At 43.5% G+C, this 13567-nt stretch overlaps 1 protein-coding gene across 1 annotated transcript in view; it reads right to left on the bottom strand.

The window, feature by feature from the left end:
• Positions 1-13567, bottom strand: part of nbas (NBAS subunit of NRZ tethering complex) — a 137985-nt gene that overhangs the window by 21383 nt on the left and 103035 nt on the right. The gene's annotated exons all lie outside the window — the stretch shown is intronic.

Genomic DNA, 13567 nt, shown 5'->3' on the forward strand with positions numbered 1-13567 from the left:
TTATACTTTTGGTTACATAAAAAAAAATAAAAAAAAAAACAGCTCTGTTCAGAACTGCTGTATCCCAGCCACTGTGTCCACTGAGCTAATGTTAGCTTATTTGGCTAGCTACAGGAGCTACATCTGATAACAATCCCTCAGGGATAGTTATCATTTCAGCCAGTAAAATCGGTCGACCACTACGGTTATTACTTTTAGTAACAGCAGTAAAACACAATTCAGTCATTCAGAATTCAGACTGTTTGATTAATCAGTTATGAAGAGATTATTAATTTCACTGATATGAAGCCATTCCAAACAGTGGGGAAAAAAAGAGTGGAAAAAAGCAGATGGTTACACACACACACACACACACACACACACACACACACACACACACACACACACACACACACACACACTTCCTGTCAACACAGCGATTCATGTAAGCCAGTTTCAACCACTGATACCGAGGGGTCAACAAACAAAACGATACAATATGAACAACACTGTGCGACAGAGAACACAGGCATGAAAGTGAACATGAACAAAAAGCTGCTAGCACTGCCTGCTTCAAAAACACTATTTTATTTTCCCCCTGCTGGCACAGGAAGCAGCGCTGTTAAAATTATGCCAACCACATGCGACATGCTCGCCTACTGTGACTGGAAGTAGCCGTGCTTTTAGCAAAATGAAAGAAAACATGGAAATGAAGTGAGGGGAGGCTGGAGTAAATGAATCTTGACAACTATTGCTGTTACCAGCAGCTGCATTATTACTTTGACAACCTTTCACTTCTTTATAAAGTTATACAAGAACGCGGTCACACATTTCTATAGGACGAACCGCAATTACAGAGTGAGCTGTAGTTTGAAAAAACTAAAGCGTGTGTAGTCAGACAGGGTATCTCTCCACTGATTAAAAACTGCAATGCAGTCTAACCCTGCTATCAGCATATGATAAAAAAACAGAGGGGTGGGTGGTGGGGGGTGGGGGGGGGGGGATATGTGTGTGTCAGAGAGACGGGATCCGCTTTGGGGCAAATCGATAGGCAGAGCAGAAAGCTGTCAGAAGCCACGTGGGTGAAAACACACATACACAGTCCACCAAAGGATAAAAATGGAGATGAAGTAAAAAAAGACTGCAGTAGTGTGTGTGTGTGTGTGTGTGTGTGTGTGTGTGTGTGTGTGTGTGTGTGTGTGTGTGTGTGAGAGAGAGCGAAGGCCAGGCAGATGAAAGTGGAGTCATCTATTCCTCCTGAGAATGACTGGCATGACACACACACACACACACACACACACACACACACACACACACACACACACACACACACACACACACACACACACACACACACACACACACACACACACACCAAAACATAATAAGGACCATGCAAAACAAGCAGGCGTGCACACACAGTCAAACACAATGGGCTGAATGCCACTGAAACAAGAGCTTCAGTAAACTCCCGTGAAATAATTTCCTCCATATGTCACCGTCTTTCCTGGAGGAATAAGCTCTCACCAAATAAATACTCCAACATCAAAGTGCTCTACTGTAGTCTTTTAAATGTGAACCGCTTTCAACACACAGGTGACACATGACGTCCAATACTGTAGATAATGTGAGACACACCCAGGGTGAATGTAAAATGCCTGGTCTGCTGCTGCACTGAATCTTCACCAATGAACATTACAGATGTGAATCCAGCAATGTGAGGCCCGAACCAACATTTGACCTATATCTATTTGGAGACAATAAGCAACAAAAACTAAGAGCTAATGTGCATATTTATGGTCTATATTAAGCTATTTTGGATTCATGGAGGATTTCAGTTTCACGTCAACACCCACCTGAAAGGCTGCAGTGTAGGTTAAAGAGCAGAATATACAGATGTTCAGGTGAAACCCCTGCAGAACTGCACTGAGTAATTACCACTGTGGTGAAAGGTGCTGACTGACAGTGTGCTACATGTTGTAAATATACCACTGGTGTTTCCACCTCATCATTTGGAAAACGAGCGCTGTCTGTGTGAAAAGTCATGCTGAATGACACTATGTTGGAGTACAGTGGGTTTCGTACCACATCTTGATGAACTGGCTGTTTGTCCTTTGTTGTCTTCTCTTAGCAAACAACCTATAAGCCAGAAGACAGAAATGTACTGCCTTTTAGAGTGATTTTAGAGTTTGAATGGCTACTAATATACTGCGTGCGCCTTTTAAAACGACTATTAAAGCCCCAATTTGTCAGTTTATTCATATACACTGACATATATATAATACAACACAAGCAGTATGTGTGTATCTGCAGCAATTAGAGCTATTTTTGTGCAAGCAACCAATTTGGTTTGCCCCCTGAGGAATTGTAGCATCATGCAATCAAGATGGAGAAAACTGGGATCAAAGTGTCAGTCAGTGTGAGCAAATTAGGGACCTGCTTGACAAACTTCAGCCCACTTGTGACGAGAGTCCTCCTCCAGAACTGATTAGATAGACTTAGGTTCAGTGTCTGGGTAAAAACAAATACAGAAAATTGCCAATTTGTTGAGAGAGATATGGCTATTTATTTCACTTTTCATTATTCTAAAATAAACTACACGCATCAATGCATAAGAATTGAATATTAAATTGAATTGAGTTCTATTTTGATGCTTTTCATCACTGACACACTTGCAACATTAGTAATACAACATATTACCAGTATGCGAGGGGTTTTATTCGCTGTGTCTGCTACAGTAGCTTTTTCCACACAAGATATTCAGCGACACAGGAACTACAAACATTTAGCATTTAGCAATAGTTTGCGTTATGGAATCAACTAAAAAGGGACTTGAAAGAAGTAAAACTAAGACCATTTGCATTGTTATAAATGACATTTTCATGTTGTTTTAACCATGCATGTGATGAAGGTTGAGATGTTTCATAAATCTCCAGCGTTTGATCAGTTTACCACAGCAGTCCACAAGGTTTTTGAAGGGGCAGCGGGTGTCCTACAGCCACAGAGCCCATAATTAAATCTTACTTTGGACTGATCTTTGAATACACCAGCAGAAGGGAAATTGGCCCTTTGGTACAGCACACAATGCCCAGGGTTTCCCACAGTTGTTAATAGTGGATGTGGCCCAACGCCACTAAATTATTGACGTCCACTGCTGAGACATTAAAGCGGCTTTCTCACATTAAACCCACAGAGAAAGAGACGGTGACTGTTTCAACCAGCAAAAACTATATATATTCAAGACGCGAGGCAATATAGTGACTAAATAAATTACAGTCATGATGATTGAGAGCCCATCTATCACCGCTCAGAAGATTACAGTGATTGACCGATCAGCCGCACACATTGTATGTGCGCTTTTCTATAATTAATCAAAACACCACGTTGGATTTAAAAACCTGAGCTATTTCTTGTGTGGAAATGTTGAAGACAAACAGCTCAATCACTCACTTTGCAGGAGATGTCTCAGGAATAACTCACAGAACTTGTTGAGACACAACAGCCAGTGCTGCTGGTCAAGCACTGAGTTGAAGTTTGTTCAAAGTTTGAACATTTTAACATCAATAACTCTTATCAGAGGTTCAGTTTAGGGAGATCACAGAAAGCTCAGCCTCTCTGTCTGGCTGGAATAGACAATGGATCGCACTGATCACCACCAGATCGAGGATGGCTAAGTATGTATGCACTGTGAATGCAAAAGCATTTCATAAGAATACATTTAAAACTACAGTTTTGAAACCTTCCAGTTTGGCTTTCAGGCCATCGCCATCTTGTTTTTTTGCTACCAGAAGAGAAATTAAAGGGTAGTGCAACCGAACACTGAAGAAGAACTTTTTAGGCAACCAAAACGTTACAATTAACTTGTCAAACCCAGACCGGACAACACAATAGCGATCTATCATTCAAAAGGTAGCCACGCCCTAAAGCACACTCTGCTTTATTCTCTATATTGGTCTAAATGGAACCATCATTTACGAAAGGAACATCGTGTTGTATCGAAGAACACTTGAAACTATCCAGAGACCATAACCTCATGTGTACAATGTTTACTGATGGTAATAGATCAAGAGAGAAGTCGGGTCATTTCCTCATAGACTTCTATACAGTCACACTTCTTCTTACAACCAGATGAGACTTCCCCTGCTGCTCTTTAGCTGTCCAAACATTTCAATAAAACCGAAAAGTGTTAACCCCCGAGGTGGTGCAAGAGAAGAAAGTCACCAAAGTCCTGAGTGCAAGGACAGTTAGATGAAAACTGGAAGCCTATGGGAGTGTTCAATCCACAGCATTGATTGCTTCAGAACAACCCAGTAATGGAATGGAATTGATATGAAACACCAAAGTAATGGAAAAGGACTCTTATATTACCACAGGAACACGTGTGAACAAGCACCACACACACACACACACACTCATACAGTCAGTACAACTCAGAACAACTTGCACACTAGTTATCATATCCCACACACACACACACACACACACGTCATGTCTTCATAACCGCCAGGAGCCGTCCCTGTGGCTGACTTGTTAAAGTACGCGGTGAACCAATCATCACCTCTGTGCTTAACACTGTGGTAGACGGGTGCGACCGTCACTGGCTGTCATGGCTCTCTCTCGTCACATCTTATTACCGCTGCCAATCATGCCGGTGAGCGCCATCACTCCCACCTTTCTATCGGATTAGCAGGATAAGTGGAGGATAGCGCTTTCTGTTAAATGTCACGGCATGGAAAATGCTCCAGGGTCAACTTCAGAATTTAAGGGTGTCAGATTTGCCATATTCATCTTCAGGTAACCGTTTTCTGGCGGTTTAACAATTTGTCGTACATTACTTGATGTTAAAATGTGATTGATTTTTTTTTTTTTATGCTGGATTTGATTTTTTGACCCAAACGCCAACAGCAATCTTTGCGATGGCGAGGGACTACAGGACCCATACTTCCTCCCTCATGGCAGCATAGTAACCAGTTTCTGTGAATATTTCATCAAGGTTTCCTTATTTACATATATACTGCAACCAAAAGACAGAACATAAGGGTTAACAGTTTTTCCAATCATTTCATCACTTTTAGGCTCATTATTTTACCCATAAATCCTTGCCATAGAACCTGCACTTACTAAAACATAAATCTACTTTTGCAGAGAGGCCTAGGATTGACTATTGGTGTTTTCACAAAATATTTTTTGACAAATAATCAAATGAACCTTTAAGCTTTAATCTTCTGTCTTTTACTACTTTTTACTTTGATTCTACATCCCATGTTCACAGAAATGATATATATATTTGTATAAAAACAACATCTCTTTGGTAAAACAAATGCCATGGAGTCTGATTTGGTCTAACTTTTGACAAAATATGTAGTTACTTTTTGCTTTGGAGGGCAGCACGCCATTCAAGAATGACTTAAATTAAGTCTCCGATAACACCATGACTGTTATTGATTACTTGCATTAATCACAAAGTAGGTTACTAACAACAAAAACAATAAAGATGCACAGGTGTTATCTTTGATTAAAACGTGCTGAGAGTTTATTAAACTTGAGAAACCCTGTCTATTTAAAAATATCTGCATTACAAGCGACACTGCACCTGGCAACCCAAACAAGGTAATGCAGCTGATGAGATTCTTAGCCTTTCTGAGTCAAGTCAAAGATGCATTCTTTCTTCCTGAATTCGTATGAGCTGTTAATAAAACACGGGTGAACTTTTGCCCCCATCAACAGAACCTGCCTGATAATCTTCTCTGTGACTTGGCAATTACCTCAGTCCTTGACCTGAGAAGGAGAGGGGGAAGAACACGGGATGTGGGCACGTCAGTGTATCGGACTGGGAGTGCTGGTGTGGAGCCATGGGATCCGGAGATCTCCGTGTCTGGCCTTTACTGAGAGTGCTCTGAACGAGCTCATCAATATTCATTGACCCGCTCTGGCTAATGTCTCCAGTGACGGGCAGAATAAAGTTGCAGAGGTCGCACACTTCACAAGTGGAGAGAGAGAGAGAGAGAGAGAGAGAGAGAGAGAGAGAGAGAGGGAGAGAAAGTGAGCAGAGGGGTGGGGTGGGGGGGGGGGGGGGGGGGGTGATAAGAGAGTGCAGGTTTCAGACAAAATGAGAGCAAAGAGAAGCAAACACCAAAAGGGCAAAGCCTCGGGGCCTGTGGGGGGCTGGGGAGTTTATTACGGCTTGAAAGTGAAACACATAAAACATGCAGAGGAAACACAAGCGCAGAAGATAAAGACAGGCGCGCCCGTAGAGAACAAACAAATGCACACACACAAACACACACACACACACTCACAATCTTGTGCATGCAAAGTATGACATGACAAGGAACAAATACAGCTTCTCCAACCCTCTCCCCCTATTTGTTATTCTCTCTCTCTCTCTCTCTCTCTCTCTCTCTCTCTCTCTCTCTCTCTCTCTCTCTCTCACACACGTGCACACACGGGCGCACATACATAGTCTGAGAGTAGCTCCACGTTGTATAACATGACACCTGAGTATACATAATGGTACACGCCTCAGGAGAGGAAGACGATGAAGATAAGAGACAGGGGGGAGCTCACCAGACAAAATACAGGAGGGGAGTGGTTAGAAAGGAAGAGCGGATCAACAAACAACGAACAACACACACCTGCTTGACATGACAGTATATTTTGAATCACGCACGCTATAGGGTATGATGAATATTCAAGCCGGGACAAAGGCCAAGGGGAAGGGAAGATGCGAAATGATGTAAAGCACTACAAGCAGCACACTGCTCGACGCACGAACACGTGCAATTACTTAAGATCAGCGGAACTACTTACACTGTTTCACGAGTAAATGTGAGAGGACGTTTCAGCGCACACTCACACATATGCTCAGGCTGAATCACACCCGTCGAAGCAAAGCCTTTACTGGGTGCTACAGAGCAGCGGAGAGCTTGCCAAAACAGATAATGGTGCGTGAGTGGCCCCACTTCATCTCAGATTGTACCGTCTTTCTCCCCCCCCCCCCCTCTCATCTGGCTCTGTGCTGCCCTCTCCCATCACTTCAGCTGTCCTCGGGCTCTTTCCTCCTTGTTCCTCCTCGTCCGTCTCCCTCTCCACGTCCCCTCTTTTCTTGTTTACTTTACAGCACTGCCTCCTGTCTGCTGTTTTCTGACTGCATCATCAACTATCCCGCCGAGATGACAAAGTGTTGTGCTCTCCTCTCCTGGCTCAGAGTTTAAAAAAAAAAAAGAAAAAAAAAGGAGCATAAATAAAGTTTTCGGGGCTGAGAGGGGGTGGGGGGGGGGGGGGGTCCAAAACAGGTGGAATTATAGCTGGGGCTCAGCGATGACGGCAATGACCCCATGACCTGTTGCATTAGAGGGTGGCCATTAGATAGCGTCCTCAACCCCATCACATTTATTATTTATCAACTTGGAAACAGTCTCTCTCTCTCTCTCTCTCTCTCGTCTCTCTCTCTCTCTCTCTCTCTCTCTCTCTCTCTCTCTCTCTCTCTCTCTCTCTCTCTCTCTCTCTCACAACCCTCTCCCTCCAGACCCGGCTCATTCACTTTCATCAAACAAATGTCTCTCAGCTTCTCTGTCCGGCTTCTTCTCCTCTCCACCTGGCCTTCACCTCGGCTAAGCTCCATCTTTTTTTTTTCTCCCCGACAATCCCCGGCGGGACGAATCTGAAAGTTCTCCGACACTTTTCAACTTTTAAACACTGGACCGAGACGGTCCATCCACCCGATGTGTAATATTAGAGCTGATAGAGTAACGATCAGCTGCAGAAAAAACACATTGTTCTGTCAACTAACAACACTTATGTTTCTGTTTGTATTCCTGTCATATGATAAATAAATACTGTAGCTCCTGTGCAGCTCTCCTCGTCTTCTTCCATTTTGATTCTTGGACGTGTGTCAGGATGGAGGCTTATCTTTCCACTGTGGGTTTCCATACTTCAAACTGTGGCCTTACTACTTAAATACACGACAGGTGGAGTGGATTTATTCCAGTTTGGCAGGAGGGGAGATCACACAGGCATTGACATACATATATGCGCATAAAAATAGTTCTTTAGGCTAGTACTACCTCATGTACAACACAACCATGTCTGTGTGGACTGTATACCAATACACACAGTCTCTGTGTGCATGCATGCAAACGCTCCGCCCCTATTACACCGTGTCCAGAAATGGTGGAATTCTGTAATTTTCTGCTTAATTGGTGCATGCGAAATGAGTCAGCATCCCTTTTTTACCACCAGAAAAGACAAACAGGAGAAAGAGAATCAAGGGTGGAATGGACTGAAAAAGAAGAATAAAAAGTGTAGTACTATATGGAAGTAATGGAAGTATACAGAGGGATCTGAATAACAGCCATATGTTGCCCTACACATTCATGAAACAGTCCGCCTGTCAGTCCATATGTCCAAAAGCAGAGACGCTGATCTGAAATAAGAATCCAAAATGGAAAAAAAGTCCATACCTCAGAGTATAAATGGGATGTGTTTGTCAAACTCAAAATCTCAGCCTTGATCAAATCAAACCATCAGCAACATTTCCAGGAAAAAAAAAAAAAAAAAAAAGCACAGGACATTTTTAAAAAAGGTGAAACGAAAACGAACTAAAACGTGCCTCAGTAAAGTCAAGTAGGAGCTAGACCGGGGTCTGACAGAGTGCAACAACGCCACAGCCTGCACCGCTCCGCTCATCCATAGTAGATAGACGACGCTCCGCAAGGCCAAACAGCACAGCACCAAAACAGGGTGTCACAGCTAATGATCCATGACACTGACGGGGGGGGGGGGGGGGGGGGGGGGGGGGCATGTACCATCAGCTATCACTGTTGATGAGCTTAGATGATTACTTTTCACACTCACACACACACACACACACACACGCACACACACACGCACACGGATGATTTCCCTCACAACCATCCCTTATGCCCCGCAACATTTCACACAGGTGTGAAGACCTTGATGCTATGGCCGGGCTCCCAGATGTGTGTGTAGTTATATGTGTGTGTGTGTGTGTGTGTGTGTGTGTGTGTGTGTTGTGATGTGGGCGTTAATGCCAGCACTGCCACAGGGATTCAGCATGATATTTACCATCTTCACACTAAAACATCAAGGATTCAGCAGAGGTGGGCTTTACATTAACCAGTATGTACACGTGCAGTATGAGCAGTGGTAGTCACCTCTTTGTCTTTGTGAAACGCCATAAACAAACGACCCTAAGTATACTGTTATTAGTAACATAAAGGCCAAATGCTAGACACACCGACAAAATAAAAGACCCCCCAACGTTGACAGTGGTGACATTTGGATGCCCTGCTGTTATGACTAATCATTCAAAATGAAGGCACAAAATCTATCCCTAGCTTCACCTCCTACACCCTCCCTCCATATCATCACCCCCCTCCCCCCCTCCCTACTACCTAAATGTCAGCATTTCTATTGGGCTCATTAATTCCTCCCTTTTTATGCGTCTGTGTGTGTGCCTGAGCCTGAGTAGTGTGTTGGGATGCTGCTGGAGGGAGGGGAGGGGGGTGTATCGGAATGGTAAATGGCCTCTTGTTCTCTTTTTCTGTTTCAATATCATCTCGAAATCCTTCTCTCCCTGTGCACGTTTATGATCCATCATTATTTCCCTCCTTTCTCTAATCCGTTTTCCTCTGGTTTCCCTCTGATCCATCATCGCTGGGTGTGTGTGTGTGTGTGTGTGTGTGTGTGTGAGGCAGCGGCTTTGAATCATCCAGTGGCCTTTTCACTGACACGGCCCGGCCTGACTCAGTCTGGACAGCACCGGGCTAAACAGCATCTGTCATAGTAACATTTGTCTGGTCCTTTCATGGGGCTGGCTTGCTGGAATGCACGCGTGTTTGTCTGTCGGGGTGTATTATACAAAAAAAAAAGGGCCCACTGTATATGGATGAGGACGCATGGACAGAAACATGCAGGCAGCAGATGCAGGCAGGCAGAAGGGACGAGGAGGCTTGGACAGCCAGTGTGAAAAGAACACAAGACTTTTCAGATCCTAACGGACTGTGAGGATCTGAGGATTTCTTGAGGTACCGTCAAAGAGGTGTGCACACAAGGCAATGAGGCAAGGATGGAGGATTACACAGTAAGTGAATCAGATCTGTAAGAATACACAATGCAGCCTAGAAACACAGGCAAGGGGGTTATCAAGGGACTGGCAAACAAAGAGAGAGCTGGAGAACCAATGATCTTTGAACTAAACCAACCGTGACTATCAGAGACACTGTACCGCAATTTGAAAATACACATAATGCCTAATGTAAGTTATGCATGTGAGATATTGGAAAATACTCAAATGTAAAAACACCCACTATAAGCTACATCCTGCAGCACAGAACAGCAGACGGACAAAGACAACAATAGCACATAGTGGAGAATTTAGCAGCAAAGTGCGAAAAAGGAGAGTAAATAATGGACTTGCATTTGTCATGAGACATGGCTCCATATGTAGGAATGATAATGCTGCTATGTGAAACTAGAGGCAACTGTTTGCGGACGTTTCCTACATGAGCTTAAACTGTGTCAGTGTTGTGTCCTCCTCCCCGGTGGCTCAGAAATCTGCAGGTTTACATATGGTGGTTTAAATTAGTCCCCGGTGATAGTGAGGCATCAGACTAGGCTGCGAGCCTTGTTGTCAGGGATGTGAGAGCCTGCTGGCAGCTCACCAGACAGTTTATTAACAGCAACAATCGGGGACAGACATATATTTAGTGCTTTATTTTCATACAGTCCATACTGCACCAAGCTGTGACCTAATAAACAAAGATGTAATGGCAACTCCAAGCTCACAGTTTATAAGGTAATTCACTTTAAACCTAAATAAATAGTTTGATATTTAGGAAATATTCTTATCAACTTTTTGTAGAGACTTCGATAAGAACATGAATACCACTCTCGTTACCTGTGCGGTAAATATGATGCTACAGCCGGCATCAGCTGATTAGCTAAGCTTAGCACTGAGACTGTTTGCTGCTGTTCATTTTGGTCTGAAAAGCTGCCAACTGCCTGGAAGGTCTCCAACCAGAGTCCCAGCCTGAGCTAATATTAATAAATCAACATCAGTAGTAGTTAGTAGTCTAAGTCATATCATTTTTTTGCCAAGAAAACTAATCTTGTTGTGTTTCAGTCTAATTTTCTTCCTGCTGGTTCCCTCTACCAGGGGATCAACAGTCAACGTCACGTCACTGCGGGACAGCACATTAATTCAGATACTGTTAGAAATGCACAATGTCAAAGCAGACCCATTATTTGTACCCGCAAATACTATTTCCCCCCAAAATACTTAGTTAATATTCATCTTCTGCAATTTCAAGATCCACATTTAATTCCCTTTTTGCAATTTAAGTAATATCCACATGTCTACATCAATCTTTTTCCTGTTTTGAAGAACAAAAAAAACCCTCAATATAATGCAAGTCTGGCATAATGTCTGTAATTCATCAATGACAATTAACCAGGCTGATTTGTAGCATATTAAAAAAGATAAATGACAGCAATTTTGATCCTGAAAAATGACTCGATCCATTAAAAACTTTAAAAAAAGACAACCTGTAGTTTTCATCCACTCTTTTTCGCTCTCTAATTAATCAATTTAAATGTTATGCCCCTTCTTATTATTACTCTTTCCCCCAAAAAATCTCCCTTAATTGGCCACAGAAATAAATAATTAAAATAGAAAATGAATGACTTGTGAAATTTGAGTCTTTTGATTCATTAATGGTATTTTAGTATTATTGATATTGAGGAAAGAGAGCCAGGAAGAAATACAAAGAGAGGACTTCTACACTTGCACATCAGACACATAGGGGGGGAAGGGGGGGAAGAGAGAGAGAGAGAGAGAGAGAGAGAGAGAGAGAGAGAGAGAGACAGAGAGAGAGAGAGAGAATTTCTGAGATCAAAACGTTTCTTCAGTTACATCTGAATTAAGACAGTCGGCATATTCAGTCTCTGCATGTGTGAGAGTTTGTATATGTACGAATCTTAACACATGGAAACGTCTGTACATTTGAGAGTACACCTGTGTGTGTGTGTGTGTGTGTGTGTGTGTGTGTGTGTGTGTGTGTGTGTGAGAGAGTGTACATAGATATTTTGCAGCTGCCTTTGATCGCATTCGACAGCGCTAATCAGACGCCTTTGTCAGAACAACAAACAGCAGCGGAGAAGAATAGATGAGAGACACTTAAACACACTTCTGGTTTCCGTTTCACTCACAAACTGTCGCTTGACAGCCCGGTTGTCATGGATATCACAGCGGGCGGTCTGTTTGTGCATACATATGTGTGTGTGTGTGTGTGTGTGTGTGCTGCATGGGAGGAATGACTGCGTATGAGGTGTGAAGCGTATCAAAAGCCATGTGCACCAGTACCTCAAACCCGCCGGCCTAACCTAGTTAATGTAGTTCGGTTCAAGCTCAGGTAAGATGCTGACTGATGCTACAAAAGGTCGAGCAACGTCTGACATTTAGAAAATCCATTGATTTTCAGGATCGCAGAGGTCTTGTCAGGTGCTAGTTAGGCGTTTGAGGTTCTCTCTCTCTCTCTCTCTCTCTCTCTCTCTCTCTCTCTCTCTCTCTCTCTCTCAGGTAGCCAGTGTATCCTTTCCTTTCCTTCCCCCCTACGTTGTTGTCTCTGTCAACATCTGACTTCATCACCACTCCCTCCTCACCTCCCTCCACTTCTTCCCTCTCTCTTTCTGCTTCCGACCCAACGTGACGAGGTCAGACCGGGGCACCGGCGCGTCTCCAGCATGGCCTCGGGCCAACGGCGCCAGCGCCGCTTGCGGGTCGTATACCAGCCTAGCCAACATGATTACTGTACCGCCACATTCGGCAAGGTTACAGCCGGCGGAGGCAAGTTTCGGTCCAATTAGGAAGCAAAAAAAGGCTTTTGAATTTGTGTTTCAGCACACATGTGGACGTGGAAAATCTTTGCAACTACCAAAAAATTAGACAAATCAAAATGAAATGAGACATTTGGCTGTTCACACATTGTAAGGCCCTTTGGTTGCCTCAGGGAGAAACAAGAGAAAGTGGCACTTCATCTGAAACGAGTCTCGCTGTAAGAGCAAGAGACTAATTTCAGATGAGCTTGATTCATCTTTAACAAGATTAATTAACTGATCCCTTGGATGTACGCTCTCTTAAGAGCACGCGTGTGCGCCCGCCTGTGCCTGCGCGTCTGTGTGTGTGTGTGTGTGTGTGTGTGTGTGTTCGTGAGAGCCTGCCAAAAGTCGGGAGTGCACCCAATTAGTTAAAGAGTCCGAGCCCACACACCTGTCTACCTGCGCTGACAATGGCCCACGGCTGCGTGCATACATTTACACATTAATTGACCAGCTCGGGCCATTAATTAGTCAGTCAGGAAACTTAATGACGAGCCGCTCGTTGGTAGGAGGTGACACCGGGGGGGGGGGGGGGGTATTAAACACTACCCCGAATATTATTTATGTGTTGGTTGTACATTTATATAGACAGAAAAAAATGTCTATATAAATGTTTTTTCTCAATTAGTGAGACTGAAAGATCGCGGATCAGAGCACTTACAATATGAACAGCCTCCTGAAGAAGACG

Source organism: Cebidichthys violaceus, unplaced genomic scaffold (assembly GCF_023349555.1).
Source record: "Cebidichthys violaceus isolate CVI_PGR_0920_01 unplaced genomic scaffold, fCebVio1.0.p SCAF_14, whole genome shotgun sequence".
Taxonomy (NCBI): domain Eukaryota; kingdom Metazoa; phylum Chordata; class Actinopteri; order Perciformes; family Stichaeidae; genus Cebidichthys; species Cebidichthys violaceus.